The sequence below is a fragment of the Nyctereutes procyonoides genome, unplaced genomic scaffold (genome assembly GCF_905146905.1).
Source record: "Nyctereutes procyonoides isolate TBG_1078 unplaced genomic scaffold, NYPRO_anot_genome, whole genome shotgun sequence".
Lineage (NCBI taxonomy): Eukaryota > Metazoa > Chordata > Mammalia > Carnivora > Canidae > Nyctereutes > Nyctereutes procyonoides.
The window spans coordinates 39,222,805-39,238,102 of NW_026575052.1; the positions used below are offsets into that span (position 1 = coordinate 39,222,805).

Genomic DNA, 15,298 nt, shown 5'->3' on the forward strand with positions numbered 1-15,298 from the left:
GTGAATTTTTATACTGAGGAAAACTAGAATTTTTCATGCAGAGAACACTTAGGGTCTTACTCAATGTAGTCCTTCAAAGTAAAATTGACATTGGAGTATTTTTCCTATAATCCAGGGGGAAAGCCAACCTATAGTTTAACAAAGTAAGTGCTCATTCATATGTTCAGTGAAGACTCTTGTTCCTTCCTTGAAGCTGGCTCTTATCTGAATCACTAGTTTCCAGTTATCTATGGTTTTGGCCAACAGAGCTAACCTGGACACATGAATGCTGCCAACATGTAGGTCTTGAGAACCTCTTGGTGGTGATCTATCTAGAATGAAACTGGAAAAACTTCTCAATATCTATTCTTCTGCCAGACATTACTGATAAACTCCAGCAGTTTTTACCTGATAGGCGCTGGAATCAGACATTTCTAGATTGAAAACCCAGTGCTGTTGCTGCCTGGCTGCCTGGCTTACACTTACTTCTGGCATTTGTGACAGTCTACCAGGTGCCAGGCACTGTTCAGGGCCCTGTAGGTGAAACTCTGAGTATGATGCAGGTCCCACCTTCAAGGAGATCAGAGTTTAAAAGGAGGAGAAATAAATGGAGAGCTCATGAAAGGAATAACAGGATAAAACAAAGGTATCTGAGCATCTCTTAAGTCAGGTTATTCTGTCTGCCTTGGAGGAAGTGATATTTTGGTGAATCTCTCTGCCACTGAGCTTCTCTTCCTCTCCGTGTAAGTGGATGTTACCCTCAGGAGGTTGTTAGGATTAAAGACACAAGGTATTATATTATCTAGCGTCATGCCTTAAGCAGTTGCCATTTCTTTCACTTCTTTTTTTGACAAAGAGAATGTCAAAAGGGAAAAATGGAGAGGATGATGAATCACTGATCAAATAACCAGGCCCTGAATGAAAGCGATAAGACTATCTCTATTTGTGTTTCATGAACTATGTATGTTTGTGTGGCAGTCAGAGAGTCTGTTAACACATCTGTATGTATCATACTTATCCCAGGTATAGGTGTTATCCCAGAAAAAGAGTCCCTGTCTACTCCACATGAAGATTACAAAAAGAAAACAAAGTTCTTAAACAAGAATGATCAGAATGTTTTGTTTCCAGGTATACATTTGGTTGTGAGGTAGAAGGAGCTAGAAAATAAACTCAGGTGTTTCATGTCACAAGAAGTAGTAAGCTAATACTTGGGAAACAATGTTGTGCAATATTCATACCTAGAAATGTTGCCTATATTCCGGCCCCAAATCGCTGACTTGGAAGGGAGTTACACTGAAGGTGCCCATTGCCACTACATATGGCAGTTGAAAAAGGAGTTGTTAATTCAGCTTGCTAATAGCTCACCTCCCCCAGGACTCACTGGGAAGCTAGTTTTCAGCTTCAGTTAATAGCTTAGAGTCTCAACCTCTAATGGAACTGGGTGGCAGGTGGTTGTAGGCATCACTCTCTTTTTGCTCTGAAGGTAACCAGTAGTGATGGTTTTCTTGTATTGCCATTTCCGTTCCATGTTGCCAGTAGCAAAGACTGTTTCTCATCAGTCTCAAATGGCCAAATTAGGTTTTTCTCTCCTGCTGACAGAGTCAAACCCTGGGAGGATTGTCTTTGAGTCCTTCACTACACTCCATGTCAGAGTGAGAGTGCTCATGACCACACTGGAGACCAAGCCATTCTACCTAATAAATCCAAAGCAGCTATGGCCTTTGGCAGTCTTATAACTCTTGCCCCCTGGCATGGGTCGAACTAGCGTCAACTAGGTAATTCAATCCTTGAGATGCCTCTTCAGTGAATGAGAGAATCCAGGAATGGGCTGCCAGCGGCCTCTTGCATGTGCCCAGTTTCTTTGGTGTAGGGTGCTGAACAGTGATGGGCCATTTCTGAACCTCCCCTCCTGCCACCACAGAATTTATGGTCTGCATGCCCCAGTTATGAAGCTGGCCTGTGGCATTTTGCTGCCGCAGGCCTGTGAATGTTTAGAATTGTGTGTTTATATTTCCAGGGCTACAGTTTGAAAACTGAGGGAGCAAACAGCAAAGAATTCAGAGGTCAAGCTGCTACTGCTTCCTCATTTGGAGGGCTTACTTTATGATGTATGTTCCATACCTAGATTCCCATGTAGCTTCTGTTTTTCTGACCTTCATTTCTTTGGTTAGATGTTTTCAAGTGGTTTTTTCTGTAAGAAATCTCCATAGAAGAGGTGTTTACATGAAGTAATGGGTAAGTGAAGTTTGCCTGACACATGGAACCTCGGAAACTTTCCCATAATGAAAAGGTCTGGCTTGTGGGTGGGCACTCTTCCATCCAGACAGACGGGAATGTGTCGAGGCAGCCAGAAGACACATGGACTTGTGACCACCAGGACAGGCACCTCGCTAGGAAAGTCCCAGCAGCTGCGCCTGTTAATCTCTTCTGAATGTACTAGCAGACATTTGACTCCTTTAAAACTTATACTGGATTTCTTTATGTCACTGGATTTATCACTCTTCCCCCCTCAAGAATTCCCTCATATGGATATCCTTAATAAAACCCTTTTTGCCTGTTCCTGCCCTTGACCATGTGACTTGAATGTGACTATGGATTCCACAAATGGTGAAAGAAATCAACATGACCTTGATGAGGTGACTTCTCTCCTCTTTGGTTCATCCCTTCTAAGAACCTACTCATCCAAAAATGTATTTGAGCATAAATGGATCCATTTAGACACTTTAATAATTAACACAAACTCAGTATTTTTAAAGCAGCTGCCAAAATATGCTCATAAAATTCAGGTAGCATAGCCACGTCCTCTCCCTCCTCCAACTTTGGATGGATGAATTGACTGCATCACAGTCAATTCACCCGAGTACAGAATAATTTATTTTTGTGTCACTTCATGACGAAAACCCCAACTGGCATTAGCTCAAGTTATGCAGCTGGCAATTAATTGAAGAAAACTCCTCTGTCACTCCTCAGTCAAACATGATCTGATTCAGCAGGTCCTGTTCACTCTCATCCCTTCTATTATACCAGAAGAACAAACGTAAATAACTCTCACTTGGCTCTGCTTGTCATGGATTGTAAATTAGCTGGCAGCATGCAGACTCGTTGCATTAATGCTTTCTGAGCTGCCCTTCTCAATTGATTTTTATTTCTAGAAAAGGTATGGACATTTCATTTCTGAGGCTTTAATGTTGTGGAGAAGAAGGAAGTATCCTAGCCTGCCTTTGGTTCCTATATACTGCATAACTACTTTTCAAAGTATTGCAGCAAAATTTCAAAGTATTGTATCTTTGGGGCAGGTGCTAGTCTTCTGTGAGTTCTGTTTCTATCATACTTTGCTGGGCTGGTGGTTGTAGTTTAAACAGAACCTTAAGAGAGATTTGTTCAGGATTTTTAAAATATATAAACATGTAATCCACAGCACATGGTGTGCCAAAATTTTTGATGAGTACATTTTATAATTCTCAAAATATGAAACTACTTGGCATGAGGAGATGATATAGTATGTTAAAAAGCATGGAACTTTTCCATAAAATAAAATTCTGTGCAGAAATGACGTAGGAGAATTCTTGCGGGAGTGCTAAAATAGTACATTGATTTGGTCCTTGCTGGATATGAGAATTAACTAATGATAGTATTCTGTAGAAATATGTTGCAGTACCTAGGGCCTTATTTCTGGCCTCCCTCCACCCCAATTTCTGTCCTGTCTGTCCATTGTGCTTGTTGAGTGCTAACTGACTCTTCATTGCTATGCCTTCAGCCCTGAAAATGAACTTAAAACAGTGACATCGTACCTTGCCAGGATTTGGGGTGTCCATGAGGGGTTCAGTGGTATTTCAGCAATAGGAACTGGGGAAGAAATGAGAACCTGGCAGAAGAAAAGCAAACTTAGGTGCTAGAAGAGACTTGGGAGAACTGGCCTGTGACTCGTTAGAGGAAGAGTATACAAAGGGCCAAAGAGAGTCTGGCTTGGATTAGGTGGTATTGGGTTACAGAAGATCCAAAGCCAGAAAGGGCAGTAAAGGCTTGCGGTGCTGGGTTCTCCTAATTTGGGCATCTGCGCAGGGTCTAGTGTCTGTGAAACAGACTTCAAGGGTTGAGTAATCTGGGAAGAAGAGTAGATTATTCAGGAACCAGCAGTCAAAGCTGAACTCTAGGGCCATATCTGAGTGGCATGACCTCATTGCGCCTAAAGTTCTCGTAATGGATTCCTCCCTGGCTGGATTCTTTCATGAACACAGGCTGAGTCTTGAGAGTGGCTAGCTGCAGCGGAAGGCTGTAAGGATAGATAACCTGATACAAGGTATAAAATGGAGAAGACGCCTTGAGTAAACCATTGGTGTTAAAGAGAAATATGACCATCACATCTGTCTACTTAATAAATATATGTTCTTCCTACACAATTTTAAAGGATTTAGCCAAAACTGTGTTCCCTATATAAAGATTGGGGGGGGGGGGTATCCCATGGGGAATTCCTTTCCATTTATAAACTGACAATTTAAAGTGAAAAAAAAAATGTGTTACTAGTTTGGACACTTCCCGGATACAGAACCAGGGATTTGGGTCCTGAAATGTAAAGTGTATTTATATTGAACATCTGCCCATAAGTCTGGTGATGGGTGTATTTGTAGACTGAGGGTTAGAAGAGGCCATATTCTAATAAGATATCTTTGGGGCACCTGGGTGGCTCAGTTGGTTAATCATACAACTCTTGATTTGGACTCAGGTCATGATCTCAGGGTTGTGAGATCAAGCCCTGCATCGGGCTCTATGCTGGGCATGGAGCCTGCTTAAGATCCTCTCTCTCCCTCTCCCTCTCCCCCTGTACACCCCCATCTCCTCATCCCTCTTTTAAAAAAAGGCTATCTTCTGGTTCACTTTTTTCATTTGTAGGAGCAATCTCTGTTTTGGTAGCATTTAATTCATGAATTTTAGTGTAATGCTACATTTCTTTAATTTTTATTGCATGCCCCTGTAAAGGTTATAGTAAGAGCCAGTCAGGCAATTAATATTATTTAAGTCCTTTTTATTTGGGGGGCATTATTATGAAATATAGGGATATAGCATTGAACAAGGCAAAGACTCCCCATTCTGAAAGAACCTTTGAGAAGAATGGGAACCTACATAGTGTCTTATAATGGTCACAGAATGGTGTGCCTGATTTCTTCAGCAGCTTTTATGAAGGGCATCACTTTCTTTAGATTCTGAGACCCTTTATTTGACGCAGCTTATGCCAGAACTGACGAGAATTAGAACTTCCTAAGAAATTCTAAGAAGATTAAAATATGAAATCTGTAAGGCAAAAATAACCCTCCTAAAGAAGCTCAGCTCAAGACAGAGTTTTCAACTTGCTCTTCTCGGCACAGTGATACTGCAGAGGAACTCAGAGTTAATGGAAAGCCTTTGCAGCAGAGATTCCAAAGTTTCACTTTGTTGGTGGACTTTACAGTTAGTTCTATGGTTTAAAGAGGATTAAGATGCTTCTAAAAGTTCAGGCTATAAGATGATTTTAATGGGGGAGGATATGACACGGTCAAAAATCTTCCCCTTCCTCTGTGGCTCCGAGAACTCAGAGTGAGCAGCACCATATAGGTAGCGAAAGAAGGAACTAGAACTTCCTCCGGATGAGCTTGTGTGTGGACTCTCATTGTTCCAGGGCTTATGAGGGCTACACTATCCTCATATTAAACACATGGCTCCTATTCCTTGTGCCAGCTTAATTGCCAGCTTGGCTCCTGAACAAAGAAATCACAGCCGAGGCAAGACATGTTTGTGGTTGAAGGTAAAACCTCCCTACTTTGGGATGTTTTTCCATTTCATTTTTTAAGCTTGCAAAAAAAGAGGCTGCTTCTTTTTAAGAAAGTGATGTGCCCTTGTGCTGATAAGTTTTAGCACTGAGTACATATTTCACATTTTTAGGCAACAAAGCCAGTTTAGAAACTGATGGCCAAAAATTTTTTAAAAGGAGGGTAGAGTGGCTTGTATAAGTTACATCTCCAAGTATGGTCTCCAGGCCAGCTGCAGAGGTATCACCTGGGCACTTGTTAGAAATGCACATTTTCTGGATTCTGTCTCAGGTCTCATGCATCAGAAACTCTGGGGGTGTGCCCAGAAACCTGTTTTTTAAAAAATCCTTCAGGGGATTCTGAGGTGTGCTAAAGTCTGAGAACTGTTACTACAAAGAAGACCACAGGGAAAACTTGTTCAGTACCTCTCAAAATGAATTATGGCAATATTTAGAAATTTGGAGAAGGTACATAAATCAGAGTGGGTTTTTGTTGTTGTTGTTGTTTTTAAGCCGAATTCTATGTGTATAGATAGAAGTTAGAATTTCTTTTACTTTTTTCTAAACTAAGAAACAAAGAGGTATAGTGAGCTATTTATGTAATTTAGGAATAATGGAGTTTGTTCTAGTGGAAAGAGTATCTCATGAAAAAAACTTCACTAATATTATGTCTAGACACATATTCTTTTTTGAGTCAGGATACACAAAAGAAAATTGGCTGCTTCATCAAGTTCAAGGAAATGGTGTTTTAATTCTGTAGAGAAGTAATTTCATTTTCTTGGAGAAATGGGTAGACCAATATTAGTAATTTAATTTTCTTAAATATAACAATGGTTGCTATAGTTCTTACCAAGCCTGAAAGAAGTCAAATAGATTTGAATCTAGCTAGTTATTGGATTTGGGAGAGCAGTGAGGGAGGGGGTAGCAGGGTGGTGAAACTTTGTAGCAGGGAGGTTAACTTTTTAAAAGGGACAGCTAATTATCATGTACTGTTTCCTGTAGTACTTTGACCAGATAGCTAAGGGTATCAACAGAAATCTGAACTCTGAGGCCTTTGTACATAACTCCATTCGGATTCATTCATTTCACAAATATTTGTGGAACATCTGCCATGAACCTCTGACTCTAATGCACAGGGTTGGACAAATGAGCAAGATAGACAGAGCCATGGTTCCTGTGAAGGCAGAGGTCCAATGGTAAAGCTAGATGAGTAAACAAGCAATAACAGTGAAATCTAGTACTTTCAGATGAGGCGGATGCTATGAGAGCAGCTCTCCTAGACTTAAGGGCATGGGCAAGGGGTGGTCAGGAGGGTTCGTGGAACAGGTACTAGAAAGTAGAAATTAGCCAGATGAAGCAAAAAGAGACTGAGAACATATGCAGAGTACCAAGGCCGAGAGTTCTTAGAGCTCTCAAGTGACCATAGCCCCATCTGGTGGAGATGGGGGCAGGTGGTGACTACACAGGTTCTGGAGCGAGATAGGGATGAAGCTGGCAAAGGATTCAAGGAAGAGGCGGGGAAGAAAGAAAGAAAGAAAGAAAGAAAGAAACAAAATAAATAAAGGCCTTGCTAGCCGTGCTAAGGATCCAGGACTTTATTTCAATAAAATGGAAAGCTTTTGAGGTTGTAGGGTTTGGCTGTGCTCTATAGAGAATGACTTGGGGAAGCATGGTGTTGGAGAAAGGGAGGCCAGTGGAGACACTGTTGTAATCATTCAGACCAGTATTTATCACTTGGACCAGCAGCAAGGTGAGGATGCAGAGAAATAAAAAGATTTGGAAATAAGCCGGTCAGGAAGCAGATTTACTGGACTTGGTGATTAGGTATGGAAGTGAGGGAGACGCAGACACTTTGATCAACCAGTGAGCTGTTCGTTGAGCTAAGGGCACAGGAGAGTGCAGCAGGTTCTAGAGTGAAATGATACTTCCATTTGGACAGGCTGAGTCTGAGTGTTCTGTGATTGCCCATGACAAGCAACCTGTTGGAAATGCAACGTGGGCCTAGAACACAAGTGATCTGGGCTCCTCTCTTCAGGCACTCAGTCCTCCTAAATGCTTTCCATGCTTTATCATGGAGAAGCTGAAACCAATGAACTTTCTTTACATCCTTGATTGTTCCCATAGCGATTAGGCACTACTTTTACTGCCAGTTTTAAGGGATAAGTGAATTTTAGTGTGCGGAATTTTTCTGCAAGACATCCTAAGAAGCAATTCAGTTTACTGAAATGAAACATGCTTACCAACCAACCACATATATTACCTTTCAGTTGGTATTTTATTTCAACAATGGAAGCTATGAGAGAAACTGGAATGGTCTGACCCCAATTTAAGTATGCTTATCTTCGAGACGCCTGGGGGGCTCAGTGGTTGAGCATCTGTCTTTGGTCCAGGGCGTGATCCTGGAGTTCTAGGGTCGAGTCCCACATTGGGCTCCCTGCATGGAGCCTGCTTCTCCCTCTGCCTGTGTCTGTGCCTCTCTCTCTGTGTGTGTCTCCCATGAATGAATGAATGAATGAATGAATGAATAAATAAATAAATAAACAAACTAAAAGAAACTGATATTAATTACTTTAAATTTTTACCCAAAATTCTCTCCATTATGATGGAACTTTTGAAGTTATTTTATTTTTGAGAAATGACAGGTTGTCAGACAAAATAATACACAAACACATAAGTTTCAGCTAGCCTTCAGAATAATGCAAGCAAGTGTCCTCAACAAAATTTAGAAGTGTAAAATCTTACTGTTTGCAAGGACCCAAATTAGAAAAAGTAGGGAAGCATGTAGAATATATGTTTCTAACAATGTATTGTTTTTAACACCTGTATTACTTTACTTTAGCCTATTAAGTAGACAAGCCTATTCTTGTGATGTACTTCATGTAAACCTCTTAATAATTTTCTGATTAATAATTCTATTTTAAATTTTTTGATTAATAATTCTATTTTAAATACAAATTCCTACTAATAAATAGTGTAGATTAAAGCTGGACCAGTTGGGAGCTGGTCAAAACTGTTAAAGCCTATCTTCTGCAGTCCCATTTTCTTTTCCTGAGCTCTAGGTCATAATTCAGGTCATTAGAACCCTTATTCTTCCGGGCAGCCTGGGTGGCTCAGCGGTTTAGCGCTGCCTTGGGCCCAGGGTGTGATCCTGGAGACCCGGGATCGAGTCCCACGTCGGGCTCCCTGCATGGAGCCTGCTCCTCCCTCTGCCTGTGTCTCTGCCTTTCTCTCTCTGTCTCTCTCTCTCTCTGTGTGTCTCATGAGTAAATAAATAAATTTTTTTTTTAAAAAAAGAACCCTTATTCTCCCTAACAAATGCTTTATTCCAGCCAAGAAAATGTTCATCCTCATATTCTATCATGATTTCGTCTTAGCCATTCAGTAGAGTATGGATATGTGTGTATATGGGTACATATACATATACACACACATATGTAATTATCCAATAAACCGTGTTAAATCCTCTGCAAATTCAGGATAAGCCTGTTTACATTGAGGGTGGATGTTCATTGCAGCTTAAGCTTCATAAACTTACTATTTATTGAACATCATATAGAGAGCAGTATTATATTTAGAACTGAGATCCTATATCATTTAGGATGTCCCCAATTTGTGATGGTAAACAAATGTGAGCTAATTCACAAAGAACACAGAAATACAGAATTATCTCTGTTTTTTCATAATGTCATTCACTGTAGTAAGTACATAGTAAACCTATTAAAAAGAAAAGATCATTTTTAAAAGCCTGCAAGTAAAATAAAATCTTTAGAAATAAACCATATAAGTTGAAATCTAAGAGTTAAAAAAGTGGAAGGAGTTAAATATTATAAATGCACAGAGTCGAGAGATCTGAAATAGATCCTGACCCTGGAAGTGCCGATAGTCATGTTGAAAACTTTAAAAGTAGGTAAAAACTATCCTTTCTAATCATAGATTACAGGTAAGAATTTTATACGTACTTGCTTTTACTCCAGTTTCCATATGAAAAAGTACTATGATCTATTCTTTTGTTTTGTATCCTCATTATTTTATTTTTTAAAGATTTTATTTATTCATGAGAGAAACAGAAAGAGAGGCAGAGACAGAGGCAGAGGGAGAAGCAGGCTCCCCGCAGGGAGCCTGATGCAGGACTCGATCCCAGGACCTTGGGATCCCTACCTGAGCTGAAGGCTGACGCTTAACCACTGAACCACCCAGGTGCCCCTATATCCTTATTATTTTAACATATAATCCTCCAAGCCCTGTATTTTGATATTGCCTCTTTTTTTATTTCTTTGTTTTCTTTTTTTCAACTCTCAATATTGTTTTCTACTTTTCCTCTATGGCTTCTTTCTCCTAATAATTTTTAAAATCATATTGGCCTCAGTGACTTAAGTAAATATATTTATTTCTTGTTTTAGGCATTTTAATTATGTAAGAGTGTTATAGTTACATCTCTTCCCAGGTTTTCTTGCTGGTATGTTTTGGTCACTATTTAACTCTCCCAGTGACTCCATTGCTTCAAAGACTCATTAACTTCCACTCATAGAAGTGCTGGTTAAGAAATGCATCCAGCACACCTGCTCTGCCTCCCAGTGTCACTACTTTCCACCTGTTCCTGTCATTTTTCAAGAGTAATCATTTAAAACAGCTGGATGCATGAGAGGAGCGCTGCCCAGCAACCTCCAATCTAAGCATAAAAGCCTTATTTAGCTTCCAACAATTTGCATGAAATACTAATACAAAAATAAGCATCACACCTAGTATTAAGAAATACTTAATAAGTTTAAAATTCCACCTTATTTCCTTTTTCTCCCGCCTTGACTTCCCCACCCACCCCAATCACATTCACACCCAGCTCAAATGTCTCTCAAGTTCTTGCCTTTATTTCCACCACTCCTACACTGTCCTGGTCTTTTGTCAAGTTAGAAAATGCCAGGATTCTCTGACAACACTCTCTGTGAAATTCAGTCCAGAGCTCATGTTTTTGCTAGAACCCATCTCCCTAACAAGAGATTGTGTTATGTATATCCGCTGCCTAGAAACTCTCATTGGCTCTCTGCAGCATTAAAAAAAAAAAAAAAAAACAAAAAACAAAACAAAACAAAAAAAAAAAACACTTATGAAGTCCTGCATGGCACAACTCCATTCCTGGCAGATTTCACCCTACTACTTCATGATGGCGTGTTCTTGTGCATGCACTGTTTTGTGGAAAAAGTCTTCAATCCCTTTCTGTACCCTGGAAATTCATCATCCAACACCTCAATAGTGTCTCTTCTGGGCCACTGTCCTTGGTTCTGTGGGAACTACATGCTCTGGGTTCTTTCACCACTTTGGCTCCACCATTATTATAGCAATTGTTATATACTAAAATAATATTTTTGGTTACTAAAATAAAACTACAGACAATATGGTGTATGTCATTTGTGGGGCACCTGAATGGCTCAATTGGCTAAGTGACTGACTCTTGATTTCTGCTCAGGTATTGATCTAGGCATATTGGGAGCAAGCATCCAGTAGGGTTCTGAGCTTGGGGGGCAGGGAATCTGCTTGAGATTCTCTTTTCCCCTCCTTTTGCCTCTCTGTCTGCTCATACTAAATACATAAATAAATAAATAACATCCTTTAAATACTCACACAATATATGCATTTTGTGCTTGTCTGATTCACAAAGGACAATACTCCTATTTTTTAAGACTTTAGAGATTTTAAAATCGGGTTGCATGTAAAAGAATTTTGTTTATTTGTGTGGTTTTGCTTTTTCCATGTTTCACCCCCTTGATTCTTGTTGTGAGAGAAAAATCAATCTAGAAAATATGTCTAAAAGAACAAGAGAAGAATTCTAATAAAATATTCCAGATTTCTATTAATATCCAAAAAGAATTTCTTAATATAATATTTAATGCTTATTTTTCATGAGTGATTTAACTACTAAAGAATAAATGAGACTTTTACAGTTGGATTATGGGGAGGTCCTATTATATTTTCAGCAGATTTAAATATCCAGCTTTCAAAATAATCTGCCCACCTAATTTAGATATAACTTAGCCCAAACAGCCAATCCAAACATGACTCCAATTTTCACCTTTTTTTAAATTTTTTTAATTTTTTAATTTAACTAATTTATTTATTTTTTGATTTTCACCTTTTACAAGCAGTTGTGCTCTTCTAGACTACCATGTCAAATAAGACTCAATATTTTAGAATAAAATGAAAAGGCATTCACTATGACTTCAGCCAGGGGTTTCTCCACCCTCAGTGAGCATCAAAATCACCCAGAGGGGCCAGGAAAGCACACACTGCTGGGCCCCCTCCCTAAAGTTTCTGATCTCTAAGGTCTGTGGTGAGCCCCCACTTGTGCCCATCCAACAAGTCCCCAGGTGGCTCTGGTGTTGCTGATCTGAAGACCACATTTCGAGAATGACTGGATTATCTTAACAATTTAGCAGTTGAGCTCTCACTACAACGCTTATGCCTGTTGACAAACAGTGATTAGCTTGATTGTCACTATACATCCTAACGTTTCTATAGTCATAGACTGATAGAGGCAAACCATAACTATATTAAGACTGTTTTGCTGTTGGGGTGCCTGGGTGGCTCAGTCAGTTAAGCGTCTCTACCCTCTTCCCTGACTCTTGGTTTCAGCTCAGGTCATGATCGCAGGGTCTTAGGATCAAGGCCATGTAGGGCTCAGTGAGGGAGTCTGCTTCTCTTCTCTCCCTCTGGCCCTCCTCCCGCTCATGCTCGCTCTCTCTGTTTCTCTCTCTCTCTCTCTCTCTCAAATAAATAAATAAATCTTAAAAAGTAAGACTGTTTTGCTGTTGTTGCTGTTTTGGCCTACTTTAGTATGTTTAATTACATCAATCCTGGAGAAATATAAATGTTTTCTAATCTTGGCATCACAGATTTTTTTTTTTTGAGACAACAGAAGATTCTATCATAAACATTTTGATTCTCACTCTTCTAGTAAATATAAGCATGTGAGTTCTAGGCAACCTCTCTTTTTTAAAGCCATATTGGATTTTTTTTAAAAAAAATAGAATTGGCAAATTTTGTCAGTAAAGTTGAAGAGACTCATTTCTTTGTGGAGATATTCTGCAAAGAAATGGTAAAAGTTCCACCTTCTCTTTTTTAAAAACTCAGCAACAAAATCCTATCAGAATTTGCTGGTGTGTTGTTTTCTTTATTCTCATATTGGTTATACACTAGTGTTATCAGAGTCCAGTGTATTGGACAAATCATGTTCTAGTTCTGTCCTAAGATAAAACATTAGGCTGGTAGCATCTTTTAGCAGCATGTGACTAAGAATGATGGAGTGTAAGGAAAAGGAGGCTTGGAGAAATTCTTTGATATGCTCAAATTGCTCAAAAGCTTGAAGTACACTGAGGTTTGCAGATACCCTATAACCTCCTGCTATCCCAGCCCTCCTTTGATAGTCCAAGTGCCCTGCACTTGGTCCAAGGTCATGGCCCCCAGGATGGATTGTCTAGCAGGAGGAGACATCAAAGAAGGTTACAGTCTCACTGTAGAATCTTCCCAAATATCTCTTTTAGTCTTTTGGATGGGGTTTCCCAAAGACAGAGAGAGAACCTCTGACCAGAATTGCTGATATTTGGAGCTCACAGATATTTGTATTTTTCCGGTAATGACACAAAGACCAACGTAGAAAGTGTAGTGATAGTACTTGACATTCTTTAAGAATATTCAAACCATCACGGTGTAAATGATATTGACTCTGTGAATTGGACAAAGTGGTCACCTCGTTTTTCAAATGAGGGCTAATAAGGGTTATTTAATTCATGTGACACACTCTTCAAATGCAGCTTAGTGGAGGTCTGTATTCTAGCATCACACTTCAAATATGTGCTTATCATCAACTAAATCTGGATTTCATTCATGCATTCACTGAACAAATATTCACTGAGTACGTACTATGTGCAAGATGCAATTCTAAGTGCTTAGGATACAACAAAACAAAATGTTATGACCTCATGGGACTTGCTTTGCAGTGAAGGATATGGTAGGCAGAATAATGTCCCACCACAAAGATTTCACTGCCTAATGAACAGAACCTATGAATGTGTTGTCTTACATGGAAAAGGAGATTTTGCAGATAAGATTGAGACCTTGAGATGTAGATTGTCCTGGGTTATCCTGTTGGCCCCAACCCAATCATATGAGTCCTTAAAAGCACAAAGTCTTCTGTAATGGTGAAAGAAAAAGATGTGATGACACAAGAAGGGTCAGAAAGATGCAGTGTTGCTGGCTTTGAGGATGGAGGAAGGGGTCCATGAGCCAAGAAGTGGCTGGATCCTCTCCCCTAGAGCCTCCAGAAAGGAATGCAGCTCTGCCAACACCTGAATTTTTAGTTCAGTAAATGTTAGACTTTCGACATGTAGAACTATAAAATAATACATTTTCATTGTTACATCCCTGTGTTTGTGGACATTTGTCATGCCAGCAATAGAAAACTAATATAAAGGAGGACAGACAAAATGCAAGAAAAATATGTAAAGTGTATTGTATTTTGGATAGTGGTAGGTGCTAAGGAGAAAAATAAACCAAGGATATATCAGGAGGGAATGCAATTTTAGATAGAGTAGCCTTCCACATTGACATTGTGTGAAGATTTGAAGACAGTGAGGCAGAGAGAAGAACACTTCAGACAGAGGACAGGATGCCAAAGTCTTAGTCCAGGACAATGCAGCTGCATAATTCCATCCTGAATACCAACATCAAGAGAGCAGTTACCATTCCAGAATATCCCAACTTCCTCCAGTGACCATGTATTTAAGATAAAAGCTCAAAACTCAAAAGATGATATTCTGATTTTTCTGTAAGGAAGTAAACATCCTGGCTCAAATAACATGCTCACTTATTCATATTTTCTGGAGAATACGTGAAAAAAGTTCAGTACTATTCAATTTGTACAGAATTGAAAGAAAATATATCTTAAAATTTGGTCTAAAGCAAACAATTTGGGGACCATTAGACTTGAGTCCTTTAGGAATATTTACTAAACATGATTATCAGTCAACTGTTTATGGCACTACAAAGGCAGTTTCATAAAATATCTAACTCTGAATTGTTGCTGCAATAAATTGAGTGCCTGGGGGGAAAAAGCTATTGTAATTATTTTATTATCAGACTGTCTCGCACATTCTAAATAAATAAAAATAAAATCAGACTGCTAATTCAGTGCAACATTGGTCGTTAATCTCGTTGGAATTGTCTGTTGATACTTCAGAGTAATCTAATTGTAGAGATCAAATCAGTGGTTTTGTATAGTCATCCTCTGAAGTACCTGGGAAGAAAGAATTGAGTGTCTGATTCTTATTGTTTTATTATAGCATATTTTTCAATTCTCAAAGGAAAGAGAATAGAAATTCTATGATCTGTGTCAGTAGAAATATTAATGTATACAGAAAATTAATGTCCAGGTAATTATTGGTATAATAGTAGACATTCTGCAATGTTATTTCACAGGATATATGCCTTACCTTGCTACTCAAAGTGCGGCCCATGAACCAGCAGCCTGAATAGCACCTGGAAAATTGG

The 15,298-nt window shown here is 39.3% G+C and overlaps 1 protein-coding gene across 4 annotated transcripts in view; it reads left to right on the forward strand.

Moving 5' to 3' along the window:
• The window catches only part of PDE4D (phosphodiesterase 4D), a 1,377,381-nt gene that overhangs the window by 870,747 nt on the left and 491,336 nt on the right, over positions 1–15,298 (forward strand). The gene's annotated exons all lie outside the window — the stretch shown is intronic.